At 30.6% G+C, this 24,992-nt stretch overlaps 2 protein-coding genes and 1 long non-coding RNA gene across 5 annotated transcripts in view; 2 read left to right on the forward strand and 1 right to left on the reverse strand.

The window, feature by feature from the left end:
- Nucleotides 1-24,992, forward strand: part of LOC139769304 (A-type potassium channel modulatory protein KCNIP1) — a 340,210-nt gene that overhangs the window by 260,291 nt on the left and 54,927 nt on the right. The window lies entirely within an intron of this gene.
- LOC139769309 (uncharacterized) overlaps nucleotides 1-24,992 on the forward strand; it is a 54,519-nt gene that overhangs the window by 11,238 nt on the left and 18,289 nt on the right. The window lies entirely within an intron of this gene.
- The window catches only part of LOC139769302 (uncharacterized), a 132,998-nt gene that overhangs the window by 6,299 nt on the left and 101,707 nt on the right, over nucleotides 1-24,992 (reverse strand). The window contains exon 4 of one of the 2 annotated variants that reach the window (XR_011717523.1): nucleotides 8,570-10,173. The exons of the other annotated variant lie outside the window; for it this stretch is intronic. The gene's annotated coding sequence lies outside the window, so the exon portion shown is untranslated. Of the gene's footprint in view, nucleotides 1-8,569; nucleotides 10,174-24,992 lie in introns of those variants that run through there. 2 annotated transcript variants of the gene reach the window in all.

The following is a 24,992-nucleotide window of genomic DNA, read 5'->3' on the forward strand; positions in this document are numbered from 1 at the left end:
AATAATATTGTTTTTTTTTGTGAAAGTTTATAAAGTGATTATTGAGTTTTTGTGTTTGTCGCTGTTTGTATATTTTTCTCAACCAGTCCTTCTGAATGGATGTCGCTCTGAGCAAACAGCTAACAATAAGTGGAAATGCAGGAAATACGTTTGGTTTTAATGACCACGCTTTTACAGAGGTAAATGTGCAAACGTTTTTCAGTGCCTGGCGAATAAATATTGGAAGGAATAATAAAGTGGAAGTTTTCACTTGCAATTCCGTATTGAAATACGTCGACACAATTACATACCCCTATTACGAGTATATCTGTTGTAACTTGTTACGTGCGTAACTTTAACTTCAACCACATTGGTTGAACCTTACCTGCTGCAATAGCTTCGGGTCGTTATTTTTGGCAACACACAAAATGGCACCAGATGGTGTTTTCATTACGCCGGTAACAAACCATCATCAGCAGAACGGCGCGATAGCATACGTGTTCGAAATAAAAAATAGTCCGAGATCGTGATACTCATAAACAAACAACCGATGGCCACTGTAATCTTCGCTAATTCACTGTGGTGTTGTGTATTATCAGATTTAATTTATAGCCACCCACAAGAGGATGCGTTGTACACCGCGTAACACACAATTAGTATCGACAGTGGGGCACGAATGGTATTGATTTTACAGATTTATATCCGTTCTTTTGTTCACATCGACACGGTGGTCGGGTGGTCGTAAGCTGCGAGCACATGACATCAAGTAAATATCATTCGATACGACAGTATATGAGACCTATCACAAAAAAGATTTAAAAAATGAGCTCTCCCAAAGGATTCTTTTTATTTCCACGATTATAAAGAATTAAAAAGTTAAAACGTTTTGTATTTCAGAAAATTAAATAATCTGCAAGCTGTTTTTGTAATATGAGATATGACATATGCAGCACATGAAAAATCGCATAATATAAAATCTATAAAATGTGATGATAATTTACATAATTTTTAAATGCAAATTAGAATAGTTTTTCGACATGTAAAACAAATTAAGATTAGTTTGCGTTAAATATCTTTATATTCTCTTAATACCTATCTATATTTTTTTTGTAAGAAAAACTGTTATATTATCAGATTCGAACGGTCATATCACGAAGACAGCATAATGCATCTAAGGGAAAATTTCGCATATACGTTGCGAGGCGCATAACCGCGAAGCAAAACTTCGAGCAGACTTGCGCCCACGTAAATGTCGTACCGTGAATGTTGGGAATTTATGAGAAGCCGGGATGAGCCGCGTTCTCTCCAGAGCCTGGAAACGTTCTCGATTTATCGGGCTTATGGGGAATTCAAGCATCGCCAAGGTGTCGTTCTGACGTTCTACTTTCACTTCACGTATAAAATTAGCAATCAATTTTGTTTAATTGACAGAATTGATTAAATATTTTTTTCCATAAAAACAATAATTAAGATTTTTATTTTAGACGTTCTTTGTTTTGATTTTTACAAAAAAATAATGTAAAATTCGACATTAGAATAAAATATAATTAAAAAAATTATAATAATGTTATCTAACTAGTTGTAAAAACACATCCGATCTTCAATAATTACAAATTATTGAATCGCTTTTTGTGTGTGTCTGTGTATTATGTTTAGCTAATATGATATTTCTACGTATAATGCGTAGTTATGCGATCAAGCATTGTGTTTAAAATTACAGATTGAATTTATTAATAAAGCTATACATTTAATTAATGCTTAAATTATTAGTACATTATTCAACGATGCGTTTCAATTTCTGTTTAGTAATATCACTCGGTACTCAATTAGAATTACAATATTAAGTTTAAATCAGAATACCATCTCTCTTATTTTAATTTTAAAGTTAATTATTTTGTGAGATCAAAATAGTTAATTATTTTTTTACGAAAATTACAACACAGTCAAACTTCTGATTCTCAATTATCTTAGAAATTGCTCAATTTGTAAAATTAATAATTTAATAATAATTAATTACTAATTAATAATTGGCAAAATAAGTGTTGAGCTTCTTCGATCGTATTAAACATGTTTTGCTATTTTAATTGATTTGGCAAAGTGGATTATAAACATCTTTCGAAATGTATGAATTTTCCAGTGTAAAGGGAAACTCATTCTATTCTGCACAAACAAAATCACAAAACAAGAAACAAGTCTTTCACACACACGTATACATTAAGCTTGCACAGATTCTAAAATTAAACTGCAGTTCTTGAGCAAATAAACTGCATCGATGTAAAAACGGCAAATGTGCGTAAAGATAATAAGTAATGTATGAATGAACGTCAAGTAATAATATTATTACGTGTAACAAAGAAAAATACATATATATTCTTTTTCAACAATCTTCTTGTAATTGAAACTAATAACATTCCTCTCAGCGCGTGAAACGGCGTGTCGTTTGCACTGTAATATTTAATTTTCTCTCCGTTTCTAGGCAACGAAAAAACGAGCTTTTAGTTCATTTCAATCAGTTCTCGCTACAGATAAAATGGGGTCGATTGATGCACGACTGATAGTATGATTGGGTTTGCGTACCATAGAATGCAGCCGATCGATGATTGATTGGTCGATTTTTCAACAATAGATTTCGTTACGAAATTGCACAAAGTCTGAAAAGAACTGAAAATATGAACCGTTAAAATATAGAGTGCATTTCCGGTAAAATAATTTAAACGACGAGTCGCTAATTGAGCTGCATTACACTGTTTCGTGATATAATCATTTATTTTTTAGCCGTATATGGAAAGAACGGTTTTATTGAAGTATCTAAAAAAAGTACCTAGAGATACATATCTGAAAATAATTATGTTAGACTATCTCTCTAAATAATTATATGGAACACTCAAACTGATTATTTGAATGTTTTGCATAATTATCTTGATAGTCTAACATAATTATTTTCAGACTTGAATTAGCTTAATTTTTACATATTTTAGTAAAACTGTGTATAATATCGAAACAGATATTTTCTTTACTAAACAATTTCCATAAATAAAATCCTATAATAATGATACGTAATTCCGATTCTCTACATAAATGTTTAAAATTATGTAAACAAACAATTTTGTTTAGTCGTATCAAATATATGTCTCAGGTATACCGCGTCAGAACTCGGTAAAGCGGGTAAAGATATTGCCGTTGACGTCGCGATACGTCAAAGTTTTTCAATTTCGTTTTCTTATTTGTGTTAAAAATATCGCAACGGGAACATACGTCTGGGAAGAAACAAACGACATCGTTACAGGGTATAGACGAGCCGGACGATACATCACTACGACGGATATGGTAGAAAAATACGCATCACATTCTCCGCCGTTATAACGACAAAGTCTGCGGAACGGCGCAGGAGCGGCGGAATGAGAATTAAACATAGGGCCCCGATAAAGTGACAAGTCGGGCGACAATAATGGATCGCGGCAGGCGAGAAATGAGTCGTTGCCGTTGTCGTTCGGTTTTCTTCCGCTATTCAGCATTTGATAAAGCTCGCCCGTGCACGCGACACTATACGTAACACTCCCATTTTTGTTAGCGCTGCTAACGTGCCGATGGTTATCGATAATGGATGAAACGTCACTGTTGCGCGCCACGCCGCTTGATACCACACGTCCAACGGTGCGACGGATCCGACGAAATCCAAATATTTCGCGACGAGTTTAAGCCGCGGATATTTACGCGTGTTACAGCTCCGATAAATTTCGCCGATGCATCAGGATTTATCTGCATGAGCTATATGTATATAAGAAAAACACTATGAGAAATAATTCGGGTTCTAGTGTTTTTAGCAGTTGAAAAAAACTTATATATTTTTATATAATTATTGTACGTGCGACAGAAATTGCGATTTTATATGAGTTGAATATGAGTATTAGCCGTATTTTCCAATATTTTTTATAATGTAGGAATTAAACTCGGGCAAAGGATATATTTTTGCATTCTCAGTGCGAGTAAAAGTTAATAATTTAAAGCTGAGGTAATCTTGATTTAGATTACCTCAACTATTCAATATCAATACTCTTTGATCAACTTTTATTTGATTTAAATAACGAATATATATTGTTCTGCTTTTGATCTTTCGCATTCCTAAATCTTCGCTATAGTTAAGTCTGTTAATCAAGACACATTTATGTTCTTCTATAAATCAACATTCTTTTATCGTGTATAATACACACAGAAAGACATATCGTACATGAGAAAAACGACTATGAATTTTGATATGACAATATCTCGCGAAAAGAGAAGAAATGTTAAATTCTTTGCTGTAAAATATATAATAGAAAGAAAACAAGCAGTTCTAGAAAAATGCGGACTTGGCAACATGAAAGATGTATTTTAGCTAGTTTACCGCTTACATAAATTTTACGCTTGTAATAAAAGATAACAACTACGTTATTTACGAGCAAAGTTTCCTACATTGTTATTAAATAAGTGCACATAGTTTTATAGCGGTAATATCATTATGCTAACAAGTCCATAATCGGATTGTATCGAGCCAATAGCATTTACGATACTCAGCAGAACAAGCTGTGGTAGAGAGAGAGACAGTGTATAATTCGATTTATGCGCTGCTTCTGCGTCAAATATTTGTAAGGCAAATGTTTCGTTTCATTTATAAATTCAAAAAGGCTCCACGTGTACAACTCAGAATAGTGATGTGACGACCATATTTTAGTTTTAAAATTGGCGACGTCGCTCTTTTCTGGTCTAAATCCATGTAAATTATTTTGATGTAAATTATTTTGGTCAATTGCAATGCGATTAGGAATTAAAAATTTAATTTGGCATTCATAAAAGTAACTTATTTTAGAATAAATATTGGAAATTTGTTACAAGGTGTACGACAAAGTCTAAATTGTTTTTTTATCATATTTACAAAAGTATTGGAGTTAGTGACAATTGAGTTACCACAATTTTTGATAGTTTGATAACAATTAAAATTTACACGATTTAAAATTCTATTGTCTCTAACCGTGTTTCTTTACCATTTTGCGTTGACCTGAAATTTTCCTGTGAATTGGCGAGCTTTTTGCTCAGTTGAAGAAACATTAACACTGTAGACAAATGTACAAAACAAAACAGTGTCAATTTCAGTTAGTTAAATTTACTGTAAAACAATTCTATCCCAATGCTTAAATGTAAAGTAACATTTTGGAAATTGTACGAATTTTGACATATTAAATAAAATGAATTGTAATAATATACAGAGTGTGATTTAAAAGGTTATTAATAAATAATATTTTTTCGCAATAAAAATTTAAACTATTTAATTTAGAAATTACATCAACTGACCAAAACCCATGGTCGAAATTAATAATGTCTTGATTTGATCCGAAAAAGTGCTGTGTGAATCCGACAAACCAAGTTGGCTCACAGTTTTTCTATGTTCATATCGTAAAGACGTTATATATTGCCAGTTACGGTCGATTTAAATTACTTTAATTGTTATTAATAAACTTAAGGGGTGTATAGAGGAGTCAGAATAGAGCACTTTTGATTGGGAACCCATATTCTCCGAAGTAATCCTGAGTATATTTTTCCAAACGTATTGCACATAAGTATTGTATTTTGTCACGTTGCCTTTAAAGAGCTATTTATTTTTATGGGCGTATGTAACTTTTTTTCAAATTATATATTGTCAATTTAATAATATGAGCAGAATGGTTAACTATCATGATACGTGTGTTTGAGAGTAGTTTACAGAACTGTGTAGAATTTCCTGTGCTCATTAAGAGTCCTCAAGCAATTTCGTGTGATTAACTTTGAAATTTAGCGGTCGCTTCGCTCGAAATATATATAGAAATTACGAGAAGTTTCTGCGGTATGCCGGGCAAGGATACCTGATAGAAATTCATCAACTCCGAAGCAGTCTATTACATTCGTCACATCATTTGCACGGGATAATTCGAAGTGTATCAGATAGCTCTCTATCTCTCTAGTATACATCTATTTAGGTCTGGTAATACTATTGCCATGCTATGCATTAGCGTAGTTCGAAAATTACTGCTTACTAGTCAATTCGTTGTGAAATAAAATTGCTTATTCGGGGACATTTTGTTTGCACAATTTGTTTATCCAATGCAAATGCACATACATGTGAATCTTTTGCATTTCTGTTTTAATAGACATTCTTTTTTAATAAATTTATAATATATATATATATAAATATATGTATATATATATATATATATATATAATTTTATATTATTATAAAAATTAACATTTTGCGCGCTAATTTTTAAGAATCTTCTATAATCCGTCATGTAATGATTAATTTAGAATTTTATTACTGTTTGGCGTAATGATAAATTTAATGACAAAGAGATTTTAGAAATAAAAGTAATTGTAAATAAGAGAATAATATACATAAGTAATATATGTAATATATTGGTAAGAATAATATTTTTTAATACTCACATTGTATTTTTCTTTCTTTTTCAGGTAAGTACCCCAAGCGTGAAATGCTGTCTCAAGAATACTTATGCTTTCGAAATTTTGGGCCAAAATATATACGTAAAGTATAAGTACATATTTTAAGATTGCACGCATAGAAATATTAATTCTATAAGAATATAACATTCTTTTCTCTAATACTTTTTGCGAGGTTATCAACGCTAAAAGCGCGCACAGATAATGTTGCATCACTCTCATCCTCAAAGCTTTCTGAGTAAACCAAAGTTCATTGAAATGATCGATAAGAATTCGTCGGCCTGGGCATTATACAGTGAACACACGATCCTATAAGTCTGTCAGAGGAATGTCTTGGCTCGATTCCAAATCCAAAATGCACCTCGTACGCTAAACCAACAAAGACTTCACGATCGAGCCAAGACGACTGTTTTCCTTTTCCGGGCCAGCATCATTACCGGTAATAGTGAAATCGTAATGTTTCGGCGAGATATTTAAATACCTTGCATATTTGCACTGTCCAAGATATCTCAATAATGCAATTTTCGCCTGAAATGCTCTTTAAATTAATTAAACATTCTATACGACAAGTATCTTACGAATATATAAGTATTTCTTCATCTTACAGCCGAACCTTAATATAGATAAAACACAAAAAATTTTTATAAAAGTATTTGCATAAAAGTTTACATTTTAAAGAAATAACATTGCTTACTATGCAGACATTTTTAGAAAAAGTTCTAATTAATAGGAATTTATTTTTTTTATTTACCATTCTTTTTAAGATAAATAAAATATAATTGTTTTAAATGAAATCTTCATATATCTCAGATGATTTGTTCTTCATTATAATATTATAATATTGCATTACTATTCTCACAACTAGTTATTTAAAGAATTACTTTAGAAACTGTAATTGGAAAATAGCGGGTGTCAACGAAGGAAAGAGAAAAGCTATTATCCAAAAGCATTCAGAATTAAAGATACACAAATTTTCTTATCTAAAGACATTTATTGCGTGAACAATAATATAAATTAGAAATTAAAAGATAGAAATAAAGTTATACAATGAAATATTATATCTAATTCTTCGATAGTTGGATTTATCTATACACTACAAATTCTTCTAAAAAAGAAATGTATATAAGCGATTAATCACAAGAATCTAAATATTGACAAGTAAAAATATATATGCAGCAGAAATAGTGTAGTGAGACAGACTTTATTTTTTGTTACGGATTAAAAGAGTTAGATGAAAGATAGAAATATGGCAAGTCACCCGTTAGAAGCGCATATCGAACGAATGTGCAATGTCATCAATCAAACGAGGTTTCGGCTTCGACGGACAACAACGAGAATGGCGTCATATGATCCGTAAAATAATTGATGCAGGATGGATGATCTCTCCTCATCTCATATGACGGATTGATAGGATGACTTCACTCTTTCATGTCGCATCAGTAACTTTGACGTATATCCAATTAAGTTTTTTATATTTATCATCTCATAAGAGAGCTCAAGAATTATATAACACGTTTACAACATGTAAGTAATCTGTCGCAAGCGCTTTTGAATGCATACGAGCGTTTCATCACGTTCATTAGAGAACCTCTATGCATCCGCGAGCAACTCTGAAGTTGAATTGGAGTACTAGAACTTGTTTTATGCGTTTCGCAACAGCATCATACATAATTTTTAAGTAATGAGATTCTTTTACAACATAAATAACGTTGCATTAAGCTATTTGCAAATTTATTATAAATTCCCTGTATTAGCAATTTGTAATTTTGTTTTGTGTAATTTTGTTTCCATTTGACATAATTACATCATGTTTATAAATTTTGTTATAAATATATAACTAGGCTAAAATAACGGCTAATAACATCAATCAGACAGATTAATATTTTTACATTATTTTATAAACTTATCTACTAAACAATAATTTATATATTATGATAAAGCAACAATTTTTCTTTTGATATTTGAGACATCTTTATTGTAAAAACTGTCTTCTCTCTTTCTCTCTCTTTTAATTTATTAGAACTTACAATTAGTTGCGTAATAATATCGGTTTTATATAATACGTGATATTTTTATTTTTTCTGAGGGGTGTACTGTCAGTGAAATTAATCGATAAGCTTGTACGTAACTTTATCTCTTCCACTATTTTTATTTTTTCATGTTACATTTTAACAATGCAAAGATTTATCAAAAGATCTCTTTACGTCATTAATTTTTGAGAATTATCTGCAATCTTTATCTCTTGCTTCTTTCGTAATTAAAGCTTGGAAGTGGCTTGTAAACTATTTTTGTCTCTATAAATAATGTAGAACTGGATAGATCAGATATCAAGACATTGATATCTTGTACATATATCTATTGTTTTGACACGTAAAATTAATTACAAATGTACACAAAACATTGTTTCATGTTTATAGAAATATAATAATTCTATTACGTTTCAGTAAATTATTTATAACTGCTTTTCAATATATTTGTTATATTAAATTTTAATTAAATATAAGCTATCAAAGCACATAAATTTATAATTATTTCAATTTTTAGTATTTAATTACTTTTATATAGGATTGAAAAAGTTTTTTATACATTAAACACATATTGAATAAAGATGTACACTTGAAGAAAATTAATAATATAATTTATAATATAATATAAATTTACTATAAATTTATTTCTAGTTATTACGGGTTGTGAGATAAGTTTATCTTGTTTGTCTTACAGCTCGCTAATCAGAGAGAACCTGAGGTGTTTATTAGAATTAAGCGTTACTGTTACATAGATGCTAACAGACGAGCGCTTAGCGCTGTATCTCTATCGTAATTAAGGAACATGTTGCGCCCAGGAAGCTCACTTCGCTAGAGATAAAATTGGCCGTGTCGCAGCATGCTGTGCCTAGCTACATCCACGCATAATATGTTCGCGTCCATGTTATCTTGTAATTTTCTAGTCTGCCTCGCGCAAAGGCATGCAAAGGCAAAAATCCGCAAGATGAAAGAATGATAACATTGGTGAATACAAGAGGCAAAAGCAGCAGAATTTTGTCTAAAAAAGAAAATGTTGCATAATCCTTCAGCCTTTTCTAATTATATCTATCTTTGTTATTTATCATCTGTTCATTATTATTTGATTTTCCAGCTATTATTTCGAGATTTGATTGTTTTTAAGTACTTTAATTTTTTTTAATGGAACAATTTACATTGTCGGATAAAGGATCAAATTTTTCTTAATTTATATGTGACGTATATTCTACATAATATTGCATTTATCTATATTTCGAGAGAAACACACATAACACATATATGCAATGACAAAAAGAGAAAGAAGAAATAAATATTAATCGCATGCTGAAAGCGTTTAGAATGGACAAAGCTTAGAAAGAAAAGCGAATGCTAGTAGATCCAGTCGACGGGAAAATTTATTTAAACGAACCCGTTCTATAACGACAGCTCGACCAAAACTCGCGGTACTGCCCTTTGAATTCCTCACACCCGCGTCGACCCAACCCGACACTCGACCCATTAATTTTTCAACCAGTCAGCAATCCACCTTTCGTCACTTCCTTTTTCTTCTTCACGGCTCTCTCCATTCGTTCGTCCCTACACGAAGAGGTTTCGTCCACTCAGGATGTCCCGGAGCACCACTTAGCCGACCGCCATCGTTGCAGAAATGAATAAAATCGCACCGCCTCGATCTCATCGTTGGACATGATCGATCCGTCGCCGAATATTCCTATTCACAGCAAAAATGGTTTCAACAATCTGTTTTGTGAATCCAATTAACACAAAATATCTTATTGTGTTTAAATTTATAATTCAGTAAAAATATATTACACATTTATAAAAATAATGCCATTCGTAAAAGGATCGTTTCATAGCTTTTTATATTTAACTTTAGCATATTTTAGAGATATTATTTATTATATTTTGAGATATTATGTGATTACATTAAGATGTTTTCTGACAATCTTCTTAATAAATATAGCGTTTATAAAAAATCTCAGAAGTGACACTAAAGGATTTACAAAATCTAAACAATTTTCAAAAATCTTTTACTCCAACGTTAAAGAATGAAAAAATTATTTGGACTAGAAAAAGTACGTCATTTATAGAACATCCTGCATACTTACGATAAATAAATTTCTGCCGACAAATGCAAAAATTAGTTGATGTATAAATGCTTTACATTTTGCAGAAGTACATAAATTAATATCAACCGAAAAGACGTTAGTTATATTCAAAACGTGCTGAAAGTACTAACAACGCGGTATTTTGTTGTTTTTTTATCCGTTTTTTTATCCATGTGCACACCTTAACACAGTAGCATGTATATTATAATTAATTATATCACATGCCTACATTATCGATGACAAGCCGATGACTCTTAAGGTGAATTTTTTATAATATTTTAAATGTGAATTTTTTATTTACTTGACTACTCGTATTTTTACTTTACTCCTACTTCCGTACTTCGTATTTTTTCAAGCTTCCCACGAGGCTTACTTATGTGATACTTCTTTTTGAGCACCACTTAACCAGTTACTATAAACATAACTTTTCAAACTAATAAAATAAAATTGTTGTGCAGATAGCACGCAGCTTCGAGTATTTCCATCGACTTCGCATATTTCCATCAATTAAATATGATAAAATATTATCAAATAATTTTTATTGATGAATTAAGACGTACATAGATAGTATAGATAATAGATGTAATCGTATATCAATTTAATTTTAAAGTACAAAATATCATTTAATAGAAACGACATCTCAAAAGCATCGAAACGCATCTTCATCTACTCTTTCACTTCTTTTTTTCCCTACTAATCGATAGTACTTAGCAACAACTGACGGTGAACATGTTGACATTTATTCAAAATTTTCCTTCTTCAAACAATAGCTCATTCTCTCTTTGTCGAGTCCTTTTATTAACCTTTCTACCGATTTCTCACATTTAGGTAAATTCTATAATAGACCCGAGTTGAGATACGTACTGCGACACATAAAGGTCCTATTAGCATTAATAGCACAATACCCAACATGTCGCACAATATCTGAAGCAGCAATTTGAATATCTTTTTAACATTAAGTTAAATGTGTATATGGTTTTAATGCGTAAAGATGTACAATTTATCTCTTATTATTACTGTCTTATAATTTAATTAAGTCTAATTTAGATTTTTCCTATTAAAAAAAAAAACAATTTTAGACATTATCTACCCATTACACAATTTTTTGTTTTACTGTGTGTATCAAAACCGGGTATATTATATTTAATAATGTTGTTTATGTTGCTCAATCTACGTTAACAAAAATTATAAATTGTTAAAAAGTAATGGATTTTTTAAACAGTATATTATTTTATAAGACATTGAAATTGTTCTTTGTCAAATGAGCTAATGTAGAATCTTCTTTTTTAAAACATGAAATCTCTAAAATAATAGAGTTTTAAGTAGCATTATGAAACATAGAATGAAGTGTAATACAGTACGGATCCTCAATCTTTTAACAGTTCTATTATTCCTTACTTCCTCAGTTTTCGCGCATTTGTATGACAACACAAGGAGAATAATGGCATAGCATTCTCCACTATCTACGAATAATATCCGGTGAATTTGAAACGATAATCTTTCTCCAGAAAAGAGTTCCAGAGATAAAAGGTGATTCATTCTCCGGGAGAATTGCAACGGGAGATAATTTAGTCAATTCGGAGGACGACGCTTTCGATTGTTCCAATCTCTAGTTTCGCTTAAATATGCCGTTGAAATGGAATTACCGATTTTATCGTACAACACGAATTCATACCAAAATAATGAATAATCAAAGATAAATCGATAGAGCTGGAGCATTGTTTTTTTTGTATATCTTATATAAAATATCTAGCTTAAAATATAGGACAATTTTTTATCGATATACACAGAGAATAGAATAGATATGAATATTAATATAATTGATATATGTCTTTCTTGCTTTAACTTTTAAATTACTCATTATACATATTTATCAAACTTAATGGAAAACTTATATTTTAAGTATCAACCAAAATTAACATCAAAATATTTAAATATTAATCAAAGTTAACATAAAACATTATTGATATTTCATACTATAATATAAACGTACTTTATTGTCATCGGTTTGATATTATTCTATCCGGGAGGAGTAATAACAAGTTATCAATTATTTGACACAAATACAATTTATTTATATTTAATCAAGGAGTAATAATTCCGTTTATATTCAACAAGAGATTTTACAATATTATTTTATCAGTTTATTAATAATAATGTGTTTTTTATTTATTTATTTTTTTGACGAAGTAAAGTAGCTGTGTTATTTACTATTAACTGCTTAAACGAAAAGATATGATAAAATATATAAGTTTCTTAAATGTTATAAAGAAATTGGACCATTGACCGCTCACATTTCTAACATTAATTCTTTTGTATATTATAATACAAATTATAAATATAAATATTATAATTTATAATAAATTTTTGTTAGTTATTTAGTAGTTACATTGCAGTTTCAACAAATTTGACCAATATTTATAATATTATATATAATAAAATATCTATAATATAGGACTTTCGTTTTCGGTCATAGTGAGAGCAATCGAGTTAGATGTCTATACAAAATTTCAATCGATATCTTATTATGAATGTTTGACTGCACAAAATGCGATAAACTTGAAACTTTCTAATTAACGCTATTATTGGAGGAGTAATAACAAGTGCAAAATGAAAAATAGCTATATATAGATTATTTATTTTTTATTCGTCTCGATTTACATGAAAAAGTCGACAAGTAAAAAAAGTAGGGTTGCGAACTAATCTTCGCCGGGAAGCTTTTTTACAGCCTTCCACTTTTCAACGGATAATCTTAAACCAGAAAGCACGAGATCTTAAGTAATCATCGTACCCTCGGCTTCTCAACTAGGCGGGGAGAAATATAGGCGAGCCGAAACATTGAATTGAAAAAAAAGTCCGATATTTTACAAAACCTTTGGACAATTTTCGATGAATCTATCATTTGTAAAATGTATGAAAATCTATAATCTATTTGAGATTAGTAAGAATGCGAGCAACCTTGTTCCGATTTTCCCTTCCTCTTTGTTTCCATTTTCTATCGCAACGCGAAGATCTGTTCTCTTTCTTCTACAATGAAGAAACAAGCTGAAAGACAGAATTGAACATTTTCAAAGGCCACCGTGTTCACGATCCGATGAGAAACGAAGATTGGAGGCGCGAAAACTAGACGGAGGTAGGATCCATTTGTCGAAACCGAAAAAAGCTGGAAAAAACGAATGAGACTGATGTCCTCTCGCCAGAACGTCGATGAAAAATAGTGGAAGCATTCGTGGCGTTATGTGCAGTCGTTGTCGGACAGAAGTGACGAATTGCGATGAATCGATGCTTTTCTGATGATCATTACTCTGTTGTCAAGACAATCGCATTTTCTCAAAAGTGCTGTTTCAAAGCGTAAAACTCGCAACAATGTGTGTTTATCTCACGTTAATCAATACACGTTTAAATATGTATTTAAACTGTTACCTTATTACACCGCATAATAATTTAATGAATTTAAAATATATATTGATATATCATATATTGAATATCAATGAATAACATGTGATACAGCTATGTTTATTTTTATTGAGTTAGTTTTTTATTTAGTTTTATAATAGTGATGTCTAATAGTTTTATATATTGAATATATACTACGTGGAATTTATAATTGTATCTCTCTTTCGTTGAATAAAAAAACCGATCATTCGTAAGTAACGGCGAAACTCCTGAGCGGATTTTCGCGGTGGTAAAGTTTGACTTTCATTCTACAGGGTTTATTGGATACGCTTTTATTACGTGCACTGTACAGCAAAAACAAATCACAGCGGTACGTGTGTACATATTGGATAATGGTACGGAAAGGTGGATATTACGTAGACAATTTAGATTTCATTTCCTTGCATCGTGATTGAAATCTCGGTCGTTTGACTATGTAATAAGCACATTATAAGATGTATGATACAACGATTCACAAAGTTGACTGGTTTGTTGATCATTAAAGTAGAATAATGGGATATGAAGAGAAGCTTCGATAAACTTACGGCCGTGCAAACGGGAAGCAAGGTTTGTCTCTTTATAACAATTCCTGCGGGTCACATGATAAGCAATATTTTATGTAAGACAGTTTTCAATAGTAGTATCTTCTACGAGAAATGTTGGCATTGATTCAATTATGATCGACGTTTTAGGAAACAAGTGTTTTCCTGAGGGAAATTCGATAAAATAGAAACAACAAGCATTTCTTTTATTCACTTGTTTTATAGGATAAAGGACAAATTGCGTTATACATCAGAAAAACAGTAATATGTTTTGTCAATAATAAAATCTCAAAGTTAAACAATAGCGCAAGCAATTATTTTTGAATGTAAATTGTAGTAACCAGAGTTATTCTTATTGAAAAAATGTTTTTAGCAAATTTTATAATAATTACTGTTGTTAATTTTATTATATTAAAAGATTTTTACTTTTGCTGAGAGCTGTGAAAACTGTTAATTAATTTAAATATCTAATGAAAACAATTTGTCATCATATACTTCAACGAACTATCTCATTATTTCTATGAATATTATTTCTCATTACCAGTGAATATGCACACGTTGACGGATAAATAATGCAGTGTACTTTAAAGCCTTGTCGTCTTTCCTTTTGATACACAATCCTCGCACTTTTTGCTGTTTAATCATACGAACGAATAATTTATAGCAAACTAGCAAATGTCGTTGCATTGTACGACGAATAGGCAACTTACACAATATCACGATGTATAGCATCGCGAAACGTACATCGCGTGCCAAGAAACTGTGTGTGATAACTTCATTTTTTATATAATCATTAATCGCGTGAGCATATTTCAAGCATGTGAACTCTTAGATAAGTTTTTCCAAGTACAAGACACGTCAAACGTTTGTCATACCGGGTCATAGTGCCATAGATTCCAATCATTATCCCAAATTCTGGGTCAGTGCATCAGAATGTACACATAATTCCTGCCATTTCATGCTATTTTTATTGACTTTTGTTGATGTCTATCTTTACCTTAAGAAAACTGCGCGCATAACTGCACGGATAAACTTGATGTGTTTGCAACCCAGGATTATCTCTTTAACACAGTATTGTACCCATCGTATATAAAACAGGCTGATATAACTATATGGACGATCAAAGCACGCTTGACTTATCTTCGTGAAAAATAGTTAGCTAACGCGAGACTTTAAGAATTAATCGAGCGTTTATGATAGATCATTTATCAATTTCGTTCAAACACAATACTTTCAGTATACTCGATTAAGTTAGATTGTTATCGTTTGAGAGATACTTTAACGAAGATAAATATCTCTTATATAATACAGAATTTAGAAATAGACAACATTGTTGTATGCATGTTAAATATGCATTTACTATGTGTAATAAAATGCGTAATAAAAGAAAGATTATGGGTGCTTTCCATTTACTGACACAAGTCGACACAAGTCGACACAAATGTTGTTCTGTCTTTGTTACTCACTGAATGCAAAGAAAGATAGAACGACGTTTGCGTCGACTTGTGTCAGTAAATGGAAAGCACCCTTTATGTTACGTGACGAGAATATAACCGTTTTCTTTTGTCTCTATACAAGACAGTCTCTAATCTTACTACTTAGAACATGTGTACTACAACGAATTTTATAATTGAGTTCAGAGAGATAGATTTTCATATCAATCTCGTACACGTCGATATCATACCATGCATTCTATATTGACACTCGTAATACTTGAAATCAAGGTAATGCTTTTATTATTCATGAATGGAAATATCTGTCAGTCATATTGACGCAGTAAAATCCGTTCTTCTTATGAGTTTTCCATGAAATAAATTATTAGTTAAAGAAGTTCAATTCAAGCTATATTTGATCTCACGTTATTTTAAGAAAAAGCACATGATATAACTCAAATATCTCGTGTGATACTTTAACAATTCTTGAAAAGCGATGATCAATTAATAACATTGTTAAAAATGATTTATATATTGTGTGTATTCTACTTATAAATAATGCATTTTGGTGCCGTATAGCATCAATATAAAAAAAACATGTCATGAGCAGCTGTTTGGAATTTTTGGTTGTCATATTTAACTATAGACAGCAACCTCAATTTACGGACTGCTCGGTTTTGCCAAAATAAAAGTGCTCTTTGGTTGAATGCATTTCATGAAATGCATTTTGCCGGACAATTAACATGTTCACTGCATTCGGCACGCATGACCTACGTTTGACTTATCTTTTGCAAATCCAGTCTGACCTATTTATGCATTAGAGATTAAAACTCTATATGGATCAATTTCCTGTAACCAGCAGCTGGTATATGTATATGTTTAGAAAACGTAATTTCCAACAAAATAAATTCGTAAACATTTTATTTGTATTAGCAAAACGTAGATAAACATGTGTTAAGTACATATCTGCATCAAATTGTGTTTGTCGATTAATTTAATTTATTGAATGTTGTTCAGTAATAATAATAAATAATCGTAAAAAGAATTTCTCTTGGATAAAAAACCGATGTTTTATATTGCGTCAGAAAAATTTTTCGCACATGTCTATCCATTAATACGCTTACTCGAATGCGTATTGTATGATACAGTTGTTTATTCGCAAACCAATGAGACTGCAGCGTTTTGCTGGGCACGTTCATGGAATAAAATTCAATGACTCCAAAAGCCAATCGACAATGTTCAGTGTTATATTTATCGGATGATATTGCGTGGAGATCCGAAATTGCATCGTATGCGGACGACTGCTTTTCGGTCGTTCGTCCGTATAATATATTCTAATGGAAACTCAGGCGAAAACGCCAGACAAACAGGCAGCAAAATTACATCTCGTCCACCAGAATATAGAAGCGATCGTAATGAAAGGGCGTTTAACGTCGCAAATTAGTTCGTATAGATGCGAAAAGTACACAAGCGTTCAACCGTATAAATTACGTTATTCTGTATCTATGCATGAAGAGCGCATAGATACAGAGTATGTTGATACATTGTCAGCTGTATTCTACATTGATGGATACTTGCATAGTGAACATACAAGAACTTAAGTGGTTAAAACTTAATAAATATAACGTTATCTGTATATGATATCGTAAATCTTTAAGATTAATATTTTAAATTTTATTTTAATGCACGAATTGCGCAATACGTAATCCTGTCTGAGATAAGCATATCTTAAATTAGCATTAAAATTCTAATTTTATAAATATTATAAAAATAATGCATAAAAATATTAAGACTACATGTCATCTTATATACAATATATTTTAAATATATTAAAGTTTACAGACAAAAATATAATTTTGTGAAATTTTGCGAGCATGCAACTGTCAAGTACCAGAAAAATTATTCACTCATTTAATCCTTTTTTGCAGTCATGAGGTAAATAATTTTGCTTTCACTGAGTGCTCTACATGGGTCAAGGCGCAATTAGTTATCTCTCTAGCTTTAAAATGAATTACTCCATGTCTTCTTAGTATATTCTTGTACAGTTGATAGTATAACGACCGAATATTTTTTAATACAATAGTGAATAGATATACATAGCATTTTCTTATTTAATTGTTAATAATAATGTATTTTACGCAAAAAAAGAAATAAGTTTCTATAAGTTGCGAGTTGCGATGTTCATAGCTTCTTTAAACTTAAAAAATAAGTCGTATTATGAATATGTTTTTAAATGTTACATTCGTATCGAGAGAAGATAATATTAATAAATGAAAGTGAGCGTAATGCACTTCTGAACCATGAAAAACTTTAAAACTAAAATATATTGGTTTTTCTTACAATTTTATTAGAGAATACTTTTAACAGGACTTCAAATATTTCTTGACAACTTTAAACTTTATAGTAAAATCTATTAAAGCCGAATAAGCGCAAATAAAGCTATCTTACAATTAGTCAAAAGTATTTTAAATAAAAATATTGTAATAAATTATATAAGTTTAACACAAATATATATGTACAAATTAAAAGTCACAGCAAATTTTTAAAATTCTAAATAAATAATCATATCTCAGTACCTTTGTTAAAATTTAACATAAACCTTTTTAATTTATATGAACACCGTCTAGTTTAACTTACTGCATTTAATTTAAGAAAATTTATACTCTTGACTTTAGCTGCATATGCTGTTATTAGAGTAGGACGAAGTAGGACGAAGTAGGACGAAGTAGAACAGAGTTATATAAATGTGCAAAAAGATAGATATTTAGTATTTAATATAATTATATATATATATATATATATATATATATATATATATATATCAAAAGTTAACAGCTTGCTATGCGAGAAATCTCTTTATTCCATAGGCACAGGATTTTTGTTCAGAGGGCCCTTTGTAATTTACAGTGGCTCCTTCCTTGCCGCACTATAAATTTTATCTGTTCAGTGCTTTATGCAGAAAAGAAGGAAACTGTGACGACATCGAGAAATTTTATTGTAGTACCTTTCTCATCGTTACGCGAAAGCCCATTAAAATGTCCAATTCACATGTTTGCTTATACCTATACATATGTTCGGGAATACTCTGACATTTCTACGTAGTCGATTTACGAGGTGCACTTCCCTAATGTCAGAAGCAGGCCACTTGCTTAAGTAGTTATCGATAATCACAAATGATCAAGGCACTATGAAAGTTTTAGTTGTAACCATATCCGAATAATATTTTTCTATAATCCTATAACAATACATGAAATTGCGGAGTAATAAAATATCAATTATATATTAACAGACATATAGCAATAATTTGTATTGTTGCAAATTATTGCTATATGTCTGTTAATATATAATTGATACAATGCAAAATTCATTTCGTTGTTATCAATAGAAGTAATAAAATTATTTAGAATTTATCATATTGGATTACGGCGTAAAATATTTAAGTTAAATTTATGCTTATCTGTTCTTTTTAAATATATGTAAAATATATTGCGTCTATTAATACTTTCTACAAAAAGTTTGGCAAAAATCTTCTTCGAAAAAGATTTAACGTGGAGGTGATCATGAATAATTTGATCTGCCGTGGTTAATATACATAGATATATTGAGTTAAATGCTTCTTGTATATATAATGTATGTATATTCAAGTTTCAACTTCGGCTTATTGCTTTAACTTAACTTGCAATTAGTTTGCAAGGCACGCTCTTGCAACAAAAAGTAGTTAACTTCATTTCCTATTCAGACGATGGACAATGCTCTCGCTATTACAATTAAACTACAATACGATAAAAGAAGGAATCCCATTTCCGACTAATTATTTCCTCCAGCATACTTTTGGCTAGTAATTGCGGAACTTTTACATGAAAATAATTGACGAGGACATTGTTCAATTTATTAATTAAGTGTTTAAGTAATATTACTGATTATTATTGCAATTATAAATTGTTATCTTAATTAAAGACAGATTGTTGCCATAAAAAGTTATTGCAATGCTTGATTTGCATTCTCTTTTTGTTTATACTTTAAAATTTTTTTCGTGTAACACATAATAGACAAATATTACAGTCATAGACAATACAATCTCTGGGGAAAAAAGTTTTTTAGTATCTTCTATCAATTCTATATTACAATTAAAAAAGGACATAAAAGAAAACACGAAATGCAGATTTTGATTTTTAGATTAATTTAGGTTAGGCATAAATGCCGATCGAAATTTACGGTATGCTAATAATTCACGCGATTAATCCCTATGTGTTCTATGAATGAGCTCTTAACAAAACAGTTTAATCCGACATTGCGCGTGGGCAAACTGACCTCGGAATCTCGTAGGCCAAACACTTAATAGCGTTTCGCAACCTTCAAAAACAAATACTCGATCGAAATCACATTGCTAACGGTCGATGGACAATGTGCATCGAACCCGAAGAATCGTTTCACGATTCGCACCATGCGAATTTCGCGCATACCCTACCGTGACAATCCAACGATATTACTTCGATCAATAGGACAATTACTGACGTAATTGTATATCGAGTACACAACGAGTACACTGACCGGTATCAATCGCGACGGAATCGTGCAATACGGAGTTATCTGTTAGTTAGTCGAGATATCGACGCCATTCGACCACACTGGTACATATTGGTTTAGATCCAGCTGTTGCCACATTCCCCAGCAATACATTATCAATGTCCAAGGAATACTATTGACTATTCACACAGCGAAATACAGCATCGTATATTTTACGCTATATTAGTTCAGATAACTTGAAACTTATGCATCGTATATAAAAATTTATTTATTTACTCGCGATATGCTATACTCTGACTTGTATTTAATTACCATAACTTCTGCGCTAAGATAACATAGTAAAATTATTTTTATCTTATATATTTATATTGCTAAAAGAATAAAATATTCTACAGACTTATACATTTCGAGTGAGAGATATTTAAAGATATTAAAATTTTAAATAACCAGCAAATTATAAAATAATAATTAATTACACTTTCAAAGATTTTGTGGATAAAATAATTCTTTGCACGATAGTGCATATAATATTTCTAAAAATATTACCGAAACATATGTTTTTGTATGTCCGGCGTACAAAAATATTTTTGGATCAAATGTCATCATCTCGTCATTTATGTAGAAGTTACCTGATCCATGAGGACGGTAATGGGTTCGAGCAAGATTGCACTTGGCTAATAGCCCCTGGCATACTTCCATAGAATTTAAATTATTCGCGCTAGTTAAGGTATTCTCTATTTCCAGTTTCAACTTATCTCAACCATGAAATCAGGTCGCCTAGGGATAATACTATTGAGGAAAGTCAAAATCGATAAGTACAGAAATACGAAGAACTCTCGTAAGTCTTATTATCTCATTGCGCTGCGACATGCAGCATTGCAGGATATTCAAGATAAACAATTTTATCTTCGATTATACAAAAAAGTATAATATTTAAACATTTAATTTAATTTTTACAATAGTATCATAAATCACTTGTAGAAATTATTCCTACGCATCTATGTATAATAAATTAACATTTAATTCTAATATTGGTAATGGTAAGCAAATTACTCTTTTTTTTACAAAATGCAATATTTATTACATATGTATTTACAAGAAATTTAGAATATATTATTAAAAAAAGAAAATATATTCAAATTATGTATAGTCAAATACTAGTAGTGATGATTAAGGATATTTGAAGGTATTAAAAAGTTGTTTCAACATTTCTAACATTCTAAATAACATTTTCTAAGTTAGAAAATAATTGATCCTTGCATCTGCTACCCAAAGAGTGCGATCGCTAGTGGATTGCGAGTGTTAGGATGGAGAGTAATGTATAAGAGGTAAGATGTTCATAACGATGAGCGAGGGTTGAGAGAACCCGCGCCACCTGTTGCCATGGCTACCGTTGGGCGAGCACCGGGATTTGCGTCAGTTCAAACTGCGGTGAAGCAAACGATGCCCTCGTTTAGATCGATTATCCCATTGATCAAAATTCCATGCACATGTTGAATTAGCATCAATATTTATCTAATCACTATTATTACTCTCACAAAAGTGATGTTATATCTGTTCTGCTACATATTTGTAATCTCATTAGAATTTATTGAGCTTCAATGAAAAGCAAATATCGCTTTGATTCTCTTCAATTATCAGTATTAAATTATCTTTCTATAATCGTATTTTAAATCTGTTAAAATCTATTTTAAATTAAATTAAGATTATCTATTTGTGCACTGCAAATTAATTCGCGAAATGTCATTTACTCTTAATCATATTACTTATAATTATATTATATTATTTATAATTTAGAAATTGTTAGTGCTTTAATGGAAGAAATGTTGATTTAAAATATGTCTACTGTTGAAACGAGGAGTTTGATATTTCTGGGATATTCTGCATAGTTTGTACTTCTAAAGTGTATGTATGTGTGTGTATAGTAAACTTTCGTGTGTAGTATACATGGAACAACAAGTACTAGTGACACAGCTCATGCATCAATAATGTCGGTTCTAACAATCAACAGAAACGATTAATAACTATACGTCGCGATTAAAATGATGAAGTAACGATTCAAGTGTGGTCGCACATACACACACAAACACACGCACACACATTATGACTGTGAAATGAAGGGCTTTATTACAGGGATTATCCCCTTGATTGTTATCAGCAGTTTCACCTCTTCCTCCCGGATTTGTTCGGATCTAAGTGGTGATTACCTGCCAAGCGATTGCCGAAATTGCGAAAAAAAGAAAATGACAGCTTGTTCAGTTATATCCCTTCGCGCTTTCCTTCGGTTTTTTACGAAGTCCCCACGATTCGAATTTCATCAGCGTGTGAATAGGCGTAATCCGCGACTCTATTTCGATGCAGGATTGCAATCAGAGCACGATTGACAGAGGCGCACAGTCACTGGCTTCGCCTTACGAGTGGTTTTCTGCAGTTTGTTGGAAAATGAAGGAAAACATTACACTGCATTCAAATCGTGTAAGAAGTAAAATTATATTAAAACATAGAAATTGCAGAAATATACAAATAAAATTGCAAACACGTTTTATTTGTATGTTGGATAATTTTTATGTTCTGTATTGACTTAGCCTGAATAAATGTTTTCTTTTCTTGACAAATATTTCACTGAAATGCGTTTCTTTCTTCTTTTCAACGCGATAATTTAATTTACTCGGCATTCTGATAACAAAAACTTATGCAACTCTAAGGATTTACAAAATAATGGTGAATTATTAAAATAAGAGTAAATTATTAAAAGTAAAACTTCTTTACGTAAATAAATTTTAAAAAGAACAAATGTACAATATAGCGATATAAAAAGGAAATTACCAATTAAGAAATTGCATGAAAATTCTGAAGGCTTTGCAAAGTTTGCAAAAAGAGTGTAGTATAAGCTGCTATTATTTTTGAAAGTTTGTATGAATTTGTGAAGTATCAAAAAAATGAGGAAATAAGCTAAGAATAGCAACCGCGTTAATAACCTAGTTTCTTCTGATATTCTACTTTAAATTTGATTCAAAGATAATTCTCTTACAATTCAAGTAAAATTAAGAAAATGGTCATTACCTCGTATTTATGCTTCTTTTTAACTAGCTCCTTAATTGTCTTTCATTCTTATTGTTAGCTTATTTCATTAAGCTCATTATATTCAATGCATTTATTGAAGTTAATAATATATATACAACGCTTTTACTCCAGTTAGTCCAACCAGTGATTATTTTCATGGTATTATAGTTTGTATTCAACTGTTAATTAACTTTAATTAATGCTATTATAACTTGCAAAGCATAATTATTTATTTCTAAATCTATATAGTTATATCTTAAACAGTATTGTTATTATTACGATTTATTGTGTGTTATTACGATGCTGAAATGTTATGGTCTTTTAAGTTTTATTTATTCTTCTACATAAATTTTTCTGTCTTGAATTCTTGGTTTGATATACCACCTAAATAATACTGTTACGGTTACTGCATACATATGTATGCGGATTTTACATATTTCATGTTGACTCTAGATTTACATCTCTTGCAATCGCCTGCGAGAACCTTTGCAAATTAATGTTATTTAGATATCTTATAAAGTGTTAAATGCTATTTCAAAAAAATATTTACGAGAATTGATTTTACAAACAATTAATTTTATACAGCTAATAAATAAAAAACTGCAGAATATAATCTTAAAAGTAGCAATAAAATTAATGTAAATTATTATAGTAAACAATTCACATTATTTATATATTGCGATACTTCATGATGAATTATTTCTTCCAAGTTCGTGATAACAAGCTTGTTCTTCTTCCTGTTTATTCTATTTCATAATTAAGTATCAAATTTTATGATAGCATAATATGATCTACACACAACTGTAAACAAGTTAAGCGCTTGTATTATTTTACTGCGAGTGGATACACTAAGGTTTATGAGAACATAATATATCGCTCCCTACAAGGCATACGGTACAGTGAAGGTGTGAAGGTTATAGCTATGAATAGGTCAAGTACTTGTATTACACTTTCATAATGATGAGAAACACGTGCACGTACCATACAGTCAACTGTGCTCGCGATCTTTTTTTATGCATTTATGAGTATACATATAATATGAGCTATATAATTGTTATTTCCTTGATTCAAATATGTCGATCATCATAACAGTTTTGACTGATATCATTTTTATAATAAAATTTGTCAAAAAATACATCGTGAAGATTTCGACAAAATTTGACTAACTTGTTGTTTCTAGTGCTTTGATTTATTTGTTTCTACTTTAAACTTGTTGTAGAAAAGAAGCATGCTCTATTTTATGTAAAGTGTCTCTCAGATATGCGAAACAAGATATGCGCAATCTAAAATAAAAATACATCTATTATTTTCTTGAAAACTTGTTCGGATTATTTCTTCATATCGCGTATATATTCTTGAAGATAAATTTCACAGTTTCTTGTGATAACATCTATTTCTCTTGTTTGTGTGTTCTCGTTCAGA

Source organism: Temnothorax nylanderi, unplaced genomic scaffold (assembly GCF_030848795.1).
Source record: "Temnothorax nylanderi isolate EJ_2023f unplaced genomic scaffold, tnyl_v1.0 TNYL_tig0021_pilon, whole genome shotgun sequence".
Lineage (NCBI taxonomy): Eukaryota > Metazoa > Arthropoda > Insecta > Hymenoptera > Formicidae > Temnothorax > Temnothorax nylanderi.